This window comes from Triturus cristatus, chromosome 2_2, assembly GCF_964204655.1.
Source record: "Triturus cristatus chromosome 2_2, aTriCri1.1, whole genome shotgun sequence".
Lineage (NCBI taxonomy): Eukaryota > Metazoa > Chordata > Amphibia > Caudata > Salamandridae > Triturus > Triturus cristatus.
This window is the reverse complement of record NC_140582.1, coordinates 1,192,565,400-1,192,580,572: the sequence shown is the minus strand read 5'-3', so window position 1 is coordinate 1,192,580,572 and position 15,173 is coordinate 1,192,565,400. Positions and strand designations below refer to the sequence as shown.

Below are 15,173 nucleotides of genomic sequence, written 5' to 3'. Positions count from 1 at the left end.
TAGGCTCAATGCAGCAATGATCCATGACCTAATCAATGAATTGGACCCCATAATGCAACGACAGACACGTAGGACCAATGCCATCCCAACGCATGTGCAGGTCCTATGTTGCCTACACCTTCTGGCGTCAGGCAGTTTTCAGGGGGTCATTGCTGTTGCGGGAGGTGTGTCACAAAGCGCACTTTCAAGAATATTGAAAGCATTCCTTGATGCCATGATGGCCGTGATCGGGTCTCATATCAAGTTCCCTACCACCGCGCTTGACCTTGCAAAAACCAAACAGGAGTTCTACCAGATAGCTCGTTTCCCACATGTTTTGGGTTGTATTGATTGCACCCACGTTGCAATATGTCCCCCTGCAACACAGGAATATATATATAGAAATAGGAAATCTTACCATTCCCTCAATATTCAGGTTGTTTGCAATGCCAAAAACATTATCACTGACATTGTTGCGCAATTTCCAGGGAGTGCACATGACTCTTATATCTTCAGGCAAAGTGGCATACACACCCGTCTTGTCAGGGGAGAATTTGGAGAGGGACATCTGCTTGGTAAATATGTGTTATAGTTTATCACTGTCATTGTACGTATGTCAATGTGAAGCTGCCACTGACTCTTTGCTCCATTACATGTAGGTGACAGCGCATACGCCTTGCGTAATTACCTAATGACGCCTTACCTCAATCCCACAACTGCCAATCAACAGAGGTACAATGCAGCACATATTTCGACAAGGAACATCATAGAGCGCACATTTGGGCTGTTGAAGAGCCGATTCAGATGTCTACATAAGACCGGTGGAGCACTGAAGTACAACCCTGAACAATGCTGCAAGATAGTAGCGGCATGTGCCATGCTGCACAACATAGCGACAAGGGGAGGAATGGACATCGAGGTGTCTGACAGCGATTCGGAGGATGGGAACCAGCAAGTGCCACAACACCATGCAGCACAAGGGGCAGGCGCAGCAGAAGGGCGTAGGAGAAGATTTGACATCACACAAAATTATTTCTGAGGTGAGTAATGATGACACAGAAACTGACTATTGCTATCAGAGTATTCTTTAATTAAATAAAATTGCCATGAGTGTTCAAGCACACTTGTAATCTGACCAGTGCAATGGACATAAGTGGTTTGCAAATGTCAATTCACTTGTCACTCTGTGAAAAGTCAAATCCAAATAAATGGTTACGTCACCATAGTGGAATGCACTTGTACATGCCAGTCTAGCGCTTTTTCCCACGAACACCCAGACGCCTGTCAGACCCAGCATTGTCATCCGTTATGTTGGAAGCGGCGGGGGTACTGCTGCGTGTGTTGCGTCTTCCTGCAGTGCGGACTGGAACTGCCACACTACTTAGGCTTGAGCCACCCTCACTACCCTCTTCGGGCGTGGAATTGTTGGCCGCAATTGTGGAAGCATTTAGCAAATCAACTGCATTTGTGACCTGGTCCAGTGCTTTAGCCACATCGCCGCTCCAATGGCACATTTCAGTTTGCATGGTCACAGACCTACGTGCCAGCAGTGCAGTTGTCGTGGCCAATCTATTGTTTGATTTAGCAAACATTTTCAATTGCAGCATTAGTTGACGATGCTGTCTCTTCTGGGATACATTTCCCTCATGCATCACCTTGCTCAGTTGCTGCACACTTTCTGACAGTACTGCTATGTTGCTAGCCATCTTGCCAACTTGCAATTGTACTAATCGTGTGTTTTTTGTCTGCAGGCGCTGCATACGGAGCATCTGTCCCTCAAGACCACCCCAGACATCACTTGGTTGCTCCTCCTGCTGTGTCCTGAGTGCTCTTCCTCTCCTACGCCGGGCTCTGTGATTAGTTCTGGGGACCTGTGGTTGTGTTTGTGTGATGGAAGTTGTCTGGCCATGGCTGCCACCTGGTGTTGCATCAGCCTCATCATCTTCACACTCCATGGTGACTAGGGATGGAACAGTAGCCCTGCGTGACTTTGTTGGACGTGAGGGATTTATTTGCACCACAGGTGTGTCCATCTGTTCACCTGCGCTGGTGTCCTGCATGTCTGGGGAATCGCTATCCACATCTTCTACACGTTGTGCATCTGTGAGGTGAAACAGTGCAACACTGTATTATTTCATGTCTGTGATATTAATTGCACAGTAATAAATTTCTGCCTTTGTAAATGATTTTATACTCTATTCAGCTTTTTTGGGTTGTTACTCTGAGATTTGACATTTTAACTGCTTGACCTGACTACATCTCCCATAATGCCCCTCACCTACTGAATGCATTGTGTACTGGATGTTCAGGGTCTGCACTTGGGCTGTGCTATGGTCGAGTTCTACCTTTACATTTTGTAACACTAAGAAAACATACATTCATCTTACCTTCAGATGTGTTTGCTGCTCCGGACGTGTCCAGCTGGGTCACACCAACAACAGCTTCTGGCTGGATGGTGGATTCAATCAAGTCCTCCATGGGAGTGTTCCCAGTGTCTGTTGGTGTTCCCCCTCCTGTCTTCTTTGCCTCCTTCAGGCGGTCAGCTATGCGCACCTTAGCCCGACTGCGCAAGTCGTACCATCGTTTTTTGAGTTCTTCAATGGTGCGGTGTGTCACCCCAATGGCATTGACCCTGTTTTGGATCCGGAGCCAGATTTTCCTTTTCTCCTGCTCTGCCACTTTCAATGATGCCTTTCCAAACAGCTTGTCATGGCTGTGGACTACTCCCTCAATGAGGGTGTCAATTTCTTTTTCTGCAAATTTAATTTTGCGTTTCCTGCCTGTTTGGCTCTCCTCTGCTGTTTGTGAGGCTTCCATTTGATATCACAAGTTTTTCTTCTGTCTCTGTCACACTCCTGTTCTGCTCCCAGAGCCAGCTCCCTCCTCTCCCTGACACTGTGCACTGGAAATGAGGCTGGTGCTGCTCACTTCCTGGTTGTGATGTCATCAGGATGCATCAAAAAGCGACTTCGGTATTAGCGATTTCGCTAATTGCGAAATCGCTAATAGCGAGTTCGCAAATGCCGAAATCGCAATTTATTTAGCGATTTTTAGCGATTCGCAATATTCTCGCAATGTTTTTGTTGCATCGTGTTTTGCGAGTCTTTATTTGCGATTCCTTAAAATTCGCAAATAAGGACTCGCAAACTCTCTTTTTGATGCATGTGCCTGTGAGTCTTCTGGGTGAAGTCAAAGAATCGTTTATTGGCTGCAGACCAATGACAGGTATCCTAGAAGTACAACAGCGTGTATGTTCTCAGGAGACTGCTGGAAATCATAGAAACGGACTACATCTTAAATAGGCCTTTTTCGGCCTCAAGCATACATTCCTGAGTTTTATGAAACGGCAATATAACAGTGTACATTACAAAGAAAAGGCAGAGTCATGATGACCATCCCACATTCCAGTTCGGCCAACTCACAATGATTTACACAATAAGGTTGCGATCCCACGTTAGATGTCAGTAGACCCCCCAATAAACATGAGCATCTCCTGTTTTGGGAAACAAGTCATAAAGCAGGAACAAGCAGGTGTGGAAGAGATTAGCCGGGGGTTTGTGTAGGATGAGAAGGGTTTTATGATGGGTCGAGCCCTGATGCTAATCACAGGTGGACGGAGGAAGGGGAGCTCGTGAGACCGGTTTGACCCGGGGCAGCAGAGCCAGCTGCCCAGGTCACCGAGAAGTCACGGGAAAGCACATGTACTGAGAGGTCCGTATTTGCTCCATTATAGCCTATGTGAGGGCAATGACAAGATGGCCACTGCTTCCAAAATGGAACCCGCGTAGTGAAGCAGAATAACGTGTACACAGTGCATTCAGGGCTAGAACGACGAGTAAAGCACTCGTACATGCCGCATTTACCATTTGCGGTTCGCTAATACCACATAGACAGGGGTAGGGCCCTGTCCCCTACGCGGTCCCGAATATTAAAGTACGACACAGGGTGTTGAAGCATGAAGACGAGACGGCGTTGACTTGTCTGGTTATCGAGAGGGAGGAGTCCAGGATGAAGCCTAGGTTGCGTGCGTGGTCCGTTGGCTTGGGGGTGGCTCCCAGGGCGGGGGGCCACCAGGAGTCATCCCAGGCGGAGGGTGATGATCCCAGGATGAGGACCTCTGTCTTGTCTGAGTTCAGTTTCAGGCGGCTGTTCTTCATCCATTCAGCGACGTCTTTCATCCCTTCGTGTAGGCTGCCTCTGGCGGCGTCCGGGTCGCTGGTGAGGGAGAGGATCAGCTGGGTGTCGTCGGCGTAGGTGATGATCTTGAGGTTGTGTTGACGTGCGATGGTTGCGAGGGGGCTCATGTAGACGTTGAAGAGGGTGGGGCTGAGCGATGACCCTTGTGGAACGCCGCAGATGACTTCGGTGGCCGCTGACCGGAACGGGGGAAGGCGGACTCTCTGGGTTCTTCTGGCGAGGAATGAGGTGATCTACTCCAGGGCCTTCTCCTGGATGCCGGTGTTGTTCAGGCGCTGTACCAGGGTGCGGTGGCAGACAGTGTCGAACGCTGCGGAGAGGTCCAGGAGGATGAGGGCCGCAGTTTCCCCGTTGTCCATTAGGGATCTGATGTCGTCTGTGGCTGCGATGAGGGCGGTCTCCATGCTGTGGCTGGCTCGGAAGCCGGATTGCGAGTGGTCGAGGGATCCGTTGGTCTCGAGGAAGGCGGCTAGCTGTCTGTTGACGGTCTTCTCGATGACTTTGGCAGGAAACGGGAGGAGCGAGATGGGGCGATAGTTCTTGAGGTCGAAGGGGTCTGCAGTTGGTTTCTTCAGCAGGGCACTGATCTCGGCGTGTTTCCAGCACTCCGGGAAGGTGGCAGTGTTGAAGGAGGCGTTGATGATGTCGCGGAGGTGGGGTGCGATGATGTGGTCGGCCGTGTTGAAGATGTGGTGTGGGCAGGGGTCCGTAGGGGATCCGGAGTGGATGGTGTTCATTGTGCGTGTTGTGTCTTCGGTGCTGACTGGGGTCCAGGTGCGGAGGGGGGCATCGGTTCGGTGGTGGGGTTCGTGGTTGGTGGGCCGAAGCTGTTGTGAATGTTGGCGATCTTGTCGTGGAAGAAGGCTGCGAGGGAGTCGCAGAGGTCTTGCGAGGGAGTGATGTCATTGTTTCCTGCGTCGGGGTTTGAGAGCTCTTTGACGATGCTGAAGAGTTCCTTGCTGTTGTGGGTGTTGTTGTCCAGTCGTTCCTTGAAGGCTGTCTTCTTTGTGGCGCGGATCAGTTGGTGGTGTTTGCGGGTGGCGTGTTTGAGGGCCGTCATGTTGTCTGTGGTCTAGTTGGTGCGCCAGGTGTTCTCCAGGGAGCGGCAGTTCTTCTTGGAGTTGATGAGCTCGTCGGTGAACCAGGAGGGTTTCTTGCTGCCGCGTCTGCTGGGGGGTCGAGGGCGTCTGCGCAGTTGGTGATCCACTGTGTGAGGTTGTTGGCGGCTTCGTTGGGGTCCGTTGAGCTGGTGGGGGGGTTCTGACTGAGGAAGGTGGTGAGCTGGTCACCGGTGATCTTGTTCCAGCTCCTGCGGAGGGCTTGTTGAGGGTGGTGGTGGGTCGTCGTTTTACTGAAGCTGGAGATTGGTGGAGTGGCTGAAGGTGACGTATTTGCTGGATGAGAAGACTGGGTCAAGCGTGTGGCCGGCGTAGTGGGTGGGAGTGGTTACCAGTTGCTTGAGTCCAAGGTTGGCCAGGTTGTCCAGCAGAGCAGTGGTGTTGCGGTCCTTGTTGTCCTCCAGGTGGAAGTTGAGGTCCCCCAGGAGGATGTAGTCGGTGGAATTGATGGCGTGCGGGCTGACGAAGTCTGTGATGTCTTCGCTGAACTGTGTGCGTGGTCCCGGTGGTCTGTAGACGAGGGTGCCTCTGAGCGTGGTCTTGGGGTCGGTGTGTATCTGGAAGTGGAGGTGTTCGGCGGAGGTGAAGGTGTCATCGGAGTTGGTCGTGATGTGGATGGTGTTCTCGTGGATGATGGCGATGCCTCCTCCTGTCTGGTTTACGCGGTCCTTCCTGGTGATTTTGTAGCCTTCCGGGACGGCGATGGCGACGTCGGGCGCTGAGGAGGCGTTCATCCAGGTTTCCGTCAGGAAGGCGATGTCTGGTGCTGTCGAGTCGAGGAGGTTCCAGAGTCCGACGGCATGCCTGTGAACGGAGCGGGTGTTGAGCAGGATGCACATCAGGTGTTTGTTGCTGGGGCTCGGTTTAGCAGGTGCGATGTTGTGTCGGAGGCTGGTGAAGCGGCAGGTCAGGCAGGTGAAGGGTCCGTGGGTGCGTCTCGGGGAGGCTCGGTAGCAGGCGGTGTTTCGGCCGGCGTTGAGTGCGTGGAGGGTTTTGGCGTCGTAGATGTGCTGGGTGTGCTGGCGAGGGCGAGGACCGGGGGGTCTGGCGCTGGGCGCGGTCCAGGCGCGGACGGGCGCAGACGGGCTTACCTTTGGCGCTCAATCGGCACTCCCGCTGCGCTCGTCCGCTGCGCGGTCACTCTGGGGGCGTCATAAGTAAGGAGCCGGGAGGGAGGAGCAGCTGGGTGGCGGGAGCGGGGCGGCGAATGGAATCACAGGGGGGCGGGGCCGCAGGGAGGCAGCGGCGGGAAATTACAAGAAGCAGCGGGCAGCGGGAAATTCCCAGGAGCAGCGGGAAATTCCCAGGAGCAGCGGGCAGCGAGCGTAGGAATCTGCAGGCAGGAGGCGGCAAAGGCAGGCAGGAGCGGCAGCAGTGAGTGGGGCGACCAAGCCCTGTGGAGGGCTGAGCGGTCACACTCTGTGGTCCCCTACGGTCCCCTTAAGTAAGGAGCCGGGAGGGAGGAGCAGCTGGGTGGCAGGGAGCGGGGCGGCGAATGGAATCACAGGGGGGCGGGGCCGCAGGGAGGCAGCGGCGGGAAATTCCAAGAAGCAGCGGGCAGCGGGAAATTCCCAGGAGCAGCGGGAAATTCCCAAGAGCAGCGGGCAGCGAGCGAAGGAATCTGCAGGCAGGAGGCGGCAAAGGCAGGCAGGAGCGGCAGCAGTGAATGGGGCGACCAAGCCCTGTGGAGGGCTGAGCGGTCAAGTAAATGAACACTCTTGTCAGTTATGCTCCCATCTGTAACTTAGTCCAAATATGTTTTCAATGTGTATTCCTTCATGTTCTAATACTCCAAGCTTAAGCATTAACAATTCTTGTGCATCTTGTTGTATGATGAAAGAAAATGTCAATTAACCAGTACATATATCTAAAAGATGCCGAATGCCAGAAGCAAAAAGCATTTTACTTCTGTCACTTACCAACTGTTGAATTAGATGATGTAGTGCAGAACAGAATATTTTTTCATGATTTCATAATGAACATCTGGTAGATGAAACAGTTGATACCTGAACTGTTTTCCAACTGGTATCCTACAATGTCATCAACACTTTCCATTTTCTTTTTCTTTACACTTTGTCTTCAGTTTTTTTCTTTTTTTGAACCTCAGTTGCATTTTTTACATATTTCCGTTTTGGACACACTACACGTTTCTCATATATGGAATATTCACCTAAATCTGGAGCATAAAGTCTTCTTAAACAATTGTACTCTCTTACCCAATTTACATCAGCACTAACCTTTTTCTCATCAAAATCTATCAAATACAAACCAGACAATGTTTTTACTCGAGACAATGCAACGTATGCTATTCCCTCAGAAACACAGTACTTCCAATATTTACAAAAGCTCTGTCTATACTTAAACCTTCTGATTTATGAATAGTTACTGCATATGCTTGAGACAGAGGAAACTGTTGTCTGCGAACGTACAAGTCTTTTACAAGCAAAAAACGTACAACACAAAGTCCGATCTGTCTTACCTCATTAATCTGATCAAATTTTATAACCAAAAATTCTATTCTATCTCTATTTTGAACATTTACAAAACCAACAACTTTTCCCATTGCTCCATTTACTAATCCTTATTCTACATTCAAATTACGCCACAAAATTACTCGACCGTTTATGCATACATGTAAAGTCTTTTCTAATCCTGCAATTTTAGATACTGAGGGGCATATTATCAAGCACGGCGTTAAAATTATCGCTGCTTTAGCGGCCGAAAACTGCTGCTAAAGCGGCGATAATGGGCTTGATAATATGCCGCAGAGAATTCCAATCCAAGCCCATGTTGACACCAGAGCATGGGCTTCTTTGGGAATTCTCAAGGGCGGCGATAATTTTAACACAGTTTCTTGATAATATGCCCCTGACTTTTCCAAAGAATGCAATTTAGCCTGTAGTTTCTCAGTAAGAAGAATTGTCACTCCCTAGTGTTTGATTTTGTCAATAGCTTCAATTTCCACAATTTGTTGTTTTTCCAGTTTAAGAAGTTGTTGATTAAATGTAGAACACTCTTGCAGTGTAGGCATTAGACAGATTATAGACTTGTTTTCTGCAAGCATATTGTACATTATTTTAGCTGCTGTTTTTCCAGTTGTAAACAGGTTCCTTAGTAGCCGACTTTCTAAAAGTTGTTTACCATGTTTTGTCAAGACACCAATTCTTATGTCTTTAAGAATATTTCCATAATCTTCATCATTTACTTGTCGCATATTTTTAACAAGTTCTTTGTATTCAAAGTTTATCCAAATATTTACATTTCCAATACTTCCCAAAGAATTCCTTGTGTCATCATGCAGAAGTTTTTAAAAAACAGTTTGTCCTTTAACGGGAGTAAGTTGTAATAGGTCTCCAAATACAATTAAATGTTTTCCTCCAAACAGAACATCATAACATTTAAAAATCTGTTGCATTCTCAAGTGTACAAAGGCAAGCATTAAGTTTGAGACCATGCTCACCTCATCAATAAATAAAAGTTCAATTTTCTTTAGTACGCTGAGAGTCTAGAAAGGGTTATTTTGGGGATCATAGTAGTGGTATGGGGTTTGAGATGAATGAGAGAGTGGATGTTGAAGATATATTGATAGAGGTATAGGGTGAGAAATAGGGTAGTGCATTGGAAAGAGTAGGATATATATATATATATATTCAGGTACAAATTGCGGTATACTGGCGTGCTGCCTGATCGCTGGTGGTGCACAAAGGTTGGCGCTGCCGCCAGCGCTGAAAATGTGAAAAAATATTCCCCAATCTTCTATGATTGAAGAGCCGGCACTCGAAATCATGGGTATTCTCCCGTTTATTGCATGATTACAATCCACACACGGACATCACAGGGACGCGTTTCAGCAGTCTTGCTGCCTTTCTCAACCTGTCATGCGCCATATTGGTGCCTCTTTTTAAAGCTTTACATTCGTAAAAGAGTAGAGATAGAAAATGCCTTTTTAACATTTAAAAGGGTGCGCATTTAAAAGTACAGACATGTTGCACAGTTGCATCTACTCAAAAACAGGATCACAACAGAGTGAAACCAGCAAATAAAAGTGCTCCACGGTTTTTCACTTTCTGTGCTACTACGAGTAGTGTTCATCCAGTCATTTTTTATGTTTATTCCCATCATGCCTTTAACTGTTACTTGCAAAACCCGGACTGAATCCCTACAGGGTTAAAATAAAAACGGCATTCTAATCATGTCTCTTTCATAAAAAACCAAACTGTCACGCATTAACTGTCAATTGACAGAATATTTCCCAGCACAGTCGCCCCGTCTTTATAAACAGTTCTTTTCCTGTGCTTCCGCATCCAGGTGTACATCACGGTCTTCACTCGGAAATCCAATAAACTTAAAGGAACTTACAGTGGCGACTTCCTGCTGTTAAAACTCCAATCCGTGTGTTTAGAGTAAGCAATTTAAACAAGCAGTAATAGGGTCCCATGATACCACCGCTTCCTCTGCCACTGCCTTGCGGTGTCCAGCTCCTCCGAAGGGTAGTTATACCAGGGAGAGGATATGCATTTTCACAGAAGGTTACCAGTCCCCGCCATGGAAGCTCCTGCTTCCAGCGTTTGAACCTCTCCTTCCTTATACGCTTTCTCCTCTTCTCCATTGTCATAACCCTTCAAAGGGGGCACGCCTGTCTCAACATTCAGGTACAAATTGCGTTATACTGGTGTGCTGCCTGATCGCTGGTGGTGCACAAAGGTTGGCGTTGCCGCCAGCGCTGAAAATGTGAAAAAATATTCCCCAATCTTCTATGATTGAAGAGCCGGCACTCGAAATCATGGGTATTCTCCCGTTTATTGCATGATTACAATCCACACACGGACATCACAGGGACGCGTTTCAGCAGTCTTGCTGCCTTTCTCAACCTGTCATGCGCCATATTGGTGCCTCTTTTTAAAGCTTTACATTCGTAAAAGAGTAGAGATAGAAAATGCCTTTTTAACATTTAAAAGGGTGCGCATTTAAAAATACAGACATGTTGCACAGTTGCATTTACTCAAAAACAGGATCACAACAGAGTGAAACCAGCAAATAAAAGTGCTCCACGGTTTTTCACTTTCTGTGCTACTACGAGTAGTGTTCATCCAGTCATTTTTTATGTTTATTCCCATCATGCCTTTAACTGTTACTTGCAAAACCCGGACTGAATCCCTACAGGGTTAAAATAAAAACGGCATTCTAATCATGTCTCTTTCATAAAAAACCAAACTGTCACGCATTAACTGTCAATTGACAGAATATTTCCCAGCACAGTCGCCCCGTCTTTATAAACAGTTCCTTTCCTGTGCTTCCGCATCCAGGTGTACATCACGGTCTTCACTCGGAAATCCAATAAACTTAAAGGAACTTACAGTGGCGACTTCCTGCTGTTAAAACTCCAATCCGTGTGTTTAGAGTAAGCAATTTAAACAAGCAGTAATAGGGTCCCATGATACCACCGCTTCCTCGGCCACTGCCTTGCGGTGTCCAGCTCCTCCGAAGGGTAGTTATACCAGGGAGAGGATATGCATTTTCACAGAAGGTTACCAGTCCCCGCCATGGAAGCTCCTGCTTCCAGCGTTTGAACCTCTCCTTCCGTATACGCTTTCTCCTCTTCTCCATTGTCATAACCCTTCAAAGGGGGCACGCCTGTCTCAACATTCAGGTACAAATTGCGGTATACTGGCGTGCTGCCTGATCGCTGGTGGTGCACAAAGGTTGGCGCTGCCGCCAGCGCTGAAAATGTGAAAAAATATTCCCCAATCTTCTATGATTGAAGAGCCGGCACTCGAAATCATGGGTATTCTCCCGTTTATTGCATGATTACAATCCACACACGGACATCACAGGGACGCGTTTCAGCAGTCTTGCTGCCTTTCTCAACCTGTCATGCGCCATATTGGTGCCTCTTTTTAAAGCTTTACATTCGTAAAAGAGTAGAGATAGAAAATGCCTTTTTAACATTTAAAAGGGTGCGCATTTAAAAATACAGACATGTTGCACAGTTGCATTTACTCAAAAACAGGATCACAACAGAGTGAAACCAGCAAATAAAAGTGCTCCACGGTTTTTCACTTTCTGTGCTACTACGAGTAGTGTTCATCCAGTCATTTTTTATGTTTATTCCCATCATGCCTTTAACTGTTACTTGCAAAACCCGGACTGAATCCCTACAGGGTTAAAATAAAAACGGCATTCTAATCATGTCTCTTTCATAAAAAACCAAACTGTCACGCATTAACTGTCAATTGACAGAATATTTCCCAGCACAGTCGCCCCGTCTTTATAAACAGTTCCTTTCCTGTGCTTCCGCATCCAGGTGTACATCACGGTCTTCACTCGGAAATCCAATAAACTTAAAGGAACTTACAGTGGCGACTTCCTGCTGTTAAAACTCCAATCCGTGTGTTTAGAGTAAGCAATTTAAACAAGCAGTAATAGGGTCCCATGATACCACCGCTTCCTCGGCCACTGCCTTGCGGTGTCCAGCTCCTCCGAAGGGTAGTTATACCAGGGAGAGGATATGCATTTTCACAGAAGGTTACCAGTCCCCGCCATGGAAGCTCCTGCTTCCAGCGTTTGAACCTCTCCTTCCGTATACGCTTTCTCCTCTTCTCCATTGTCATAACCCTTCAAAGGGGGCACGCCTGTCTCAACATTCAGGTACAAATTGCGGTATACTGGCGTGCTGCCTGATCGCTGGTGGTGCACAAAGGTTGGCGCTGCCGCCAGCGCTGAAAATGTGAAAAAATATTCCCCAATCTTCTATGATTGAAGAGCCGGCACTCGAAATCATGGGTATTCTCCCGTTTATTGCATGATTACAATCCACACACGGACATCACAGGGACGCGTTTCAGCAGTCTTGCTGCCTTTCTCAACCTGTCATGCGCCATATTGGTGCCTCTTTTTAAAGCTTTACATTCGTAAAAGAGTAGAGATAGAAAATGCCTTTTTAACATTTAAAAGGGTGCGCATTTAAAAATACAGACATGTTGCACAGTTGCATTTACTCAAAAACAGGATCACAACAGAGTGAAACCAGCAAATAAAAGTGCTCCACGGTTTTTCACTTTCTGTGCTACTACGAGTAGTGTTCATCCAGTCATTTTTTATGTTTATTCCCATCATGCCTTTAACTGTTACTTGCAAAACCCGGACTGAATCCCTACAGGGTTAAAATAAAAACGGCATTCTAATCATGTCTCTTTCATAAAAAACCAAACTGTCACGCATTAACTGTCAATTGACAGAATATTTCCCAGCACAGTCGCCCCGTCTTTATAAACAGTTCCTTTCCTGTGCTTCCGCATCCAGGTGTACATCACGGTCTTCACTCGGAAATCCAATAAACTTAAAGGAACTTACAGTGGCGACTTCCTGCTGTTAAAACTCCAATCCGTGTGTTTAGAGTAAGCAATTTAAACAAGCAGTAATAGGGTCCCATGATACCACCGCTTCCTCGGCCACTGCCTTGCGGTGTCCAGCTCCTCCGAAGGGTAGTTATACCAGGGAGAGGATATGCATTTTCACAGAAGGTTACCAGTCCCCGCCATGGAAGCTCCTGCTTCCAGCGTTTGAACCTCTCCTTCCGTATATGCTTTCTCCTCTTCTCCATTGTCATAACCCTTCAAAGGGGGCACGCCTGTCTCAACATTCAGGTACAAATTGCGGTATACTGGCGTGCTGCCTGATCGCTGGTGGTGCACAAAGGTTGGCGCTGCCGCCAGCGCTGAAAATGTGAAAAAATATTCCCCAATCTTCTATGATTGAAGAGCCGGCACTCGAAATCATGGGTATTCTCCCGTTTATTGCATGATTACAATCCACACACGGACATCACAGGGACGCGTTTCAGCAGTCTTGCTGCCTTTCTCAACCTGTCATGCGCCATATTGGTGCCTCTTTTTAAAGCTTTACATTCGTAAAAGAGTAGAGATAGAAAATGCCTTTTTAACATTTAAAAGGGTGCGCATTTAAAAATACAGACATGTTGCACAGTTGCATTTACTCAAAAACAGGATCACAACAGAGTGAAACCAGTAAATAAAAGTGCTCCACGGTTTTTCACTTTCTGTGCTACTACGAGTAGTGTTCATCCAGTCATTTTTTATGTTTATTCCCATCATGCCTTTAACTGTTACTTGCAAAACCCGGACTGAATCCCTACAGGGTTAAAATAAAAACGGCATTCTAATCATGTCTCTTTCATAAAAAACCAAACTGTCACGCATTAACTGTCAATTGACAGAATATTTCCCAGCACAGTCGCCCCGTCTTTATAAACAGTTCCTTTCCTGTGCTTCCGCATCCAGGTGTACATCACGGTCTTCACTCGGAAATCCAATAAACTTAAAGGAACTTACAGTGGCGACTTCCTGCTGTTAAAACTCCAATCCGTGTGTTTAGAGTAAGCAATTTAAACAAGCAGTAATAGGGTCCCATGATACCACCGCTTCCTCGGCCACTGCCTTGCGGTGTCCAGCTCCTCCGAAGGGTAGTTATACCAGGGAGAGGATATGCATTTTCACAGAAGGTTACCAGTCCCCGCCATGGAAGCTCCTGTATATATATATATATACATATATATATACATATATATATTCACTGAAAAAACCATAGGTTTCACACATGTTATAGTTAGCGGAAATTTTACTGATAAAAAACCAATGAAATTGCCCCGTTATAGTTAGTGCTGGCAACTATAACTCACGCGACCGCAATCCTCTGCTGATGCTAATACTGTATTTAGACACTTATTTGCCCATGTCTTCTTCCATACATTTTTAGCTATACATATATTACAAATATTTTTTTTTATAAAGACACATATGTCATCAGCAGAAGATTGCGGTCGCGTGAGTTATAGTTGCCAGCACTAACTATAACAGGGCAATTTCATTGGTTTTTTATCAGTAAAATTTCCGCTAACTATAACATGTGTGAAACCTATGGTTTTTTCAGTGAATTTGTACGGTTTTTTAAATGCTAAGTTACTTTACGCCATTCGAGGCGTGCGCGCCCACTTAACGCAGTGCGTTCCGCGCACGGTTTTTATCAACTTTAATAAGCCCTGTACATTTGGTGGCCTTCGGCCACCAAAAGCACAGGGGGTGGGGTCAATGTGGATAGTGTTTTTTTTATTTCGATTTTATAATTTCATGTTGCCAAAATATAGTTTTTTTACTGATGTAATAAGCCCTGTACATTTGGTGCCCTACGGCCACCAAAAGCACAGGGGGTGGGGTAAGTGTGGATAGTGTTTTTTTTATTTCTATTTTTTACCGTACGCTTACGGTAAGCGTACGGTAAGCGTACTCGGCGAAATTGCCGAAAAAAAAATAAAACCGTTTTTGCTCTTGGGGGATGTTTGGGGACTCCCTCAACATGACTATGTGGGAGGGAGTTGTCAAAACAGCCCCGTAACATGTTTTTGGGCATCATGTTTGATAAATAACACTCAGTGCGAGAGACAAAATGGCGGACGCCGCTTCCTGGTTTCGGCCGATTCGAATGTTTACTAAGATCTAAGAGCCAATCAGAATCGCGCTCGCGCACGCCACCGTACGCGTACGGTAAGCGTACGGTAAGCGTACCGTAAGCGGGCTCAGATATATATATTGATTTAAAGGCTATTTTCTCAGAATCTACTGAACAGATTTACACCAAACCTACAAAAGGCACTTCCTTGACCTACGGACTACCTCTCTGCCAAATTTCTAGTAATTCTGTTCAGCCGTTCGGGCTGTAGCTCGTTCTAAAGGTCCTATGGAAAAATGCATGGGAAAAACGCGTTTTGGGACCCCCCTTTTATCTCAGCCCCCGCTTGACGAATCCCCCCGAGACTTTCAGGGTAGGAGCGGAGCGTAGCGCCCCACCTATTTTGAGAAATTC

The 15,173-nt window shown here is 46.9% G+C and overlaps 1 long non-coding RNA gene across 1 annotated transcript; it reads left to right on the top strand.

Moving 5' to 3' along the window:
- Positions 1-636: 636 nt before the first annotated feature.
- On the top strand, positions 637-2,165 carry LOC146863363 (uncharacterized). Its single transcript, XR_014978243.1, has 2 exons — positions 637-1,019; positions 1,731-2,165. It is a non-coding gene; the product is annotated as an uncharacterized LOC146863363 (long non-coding RNA).
- The last annotated feature ends 13,008 nt before the right edge of the window (positions 2,166-15,173 follow it).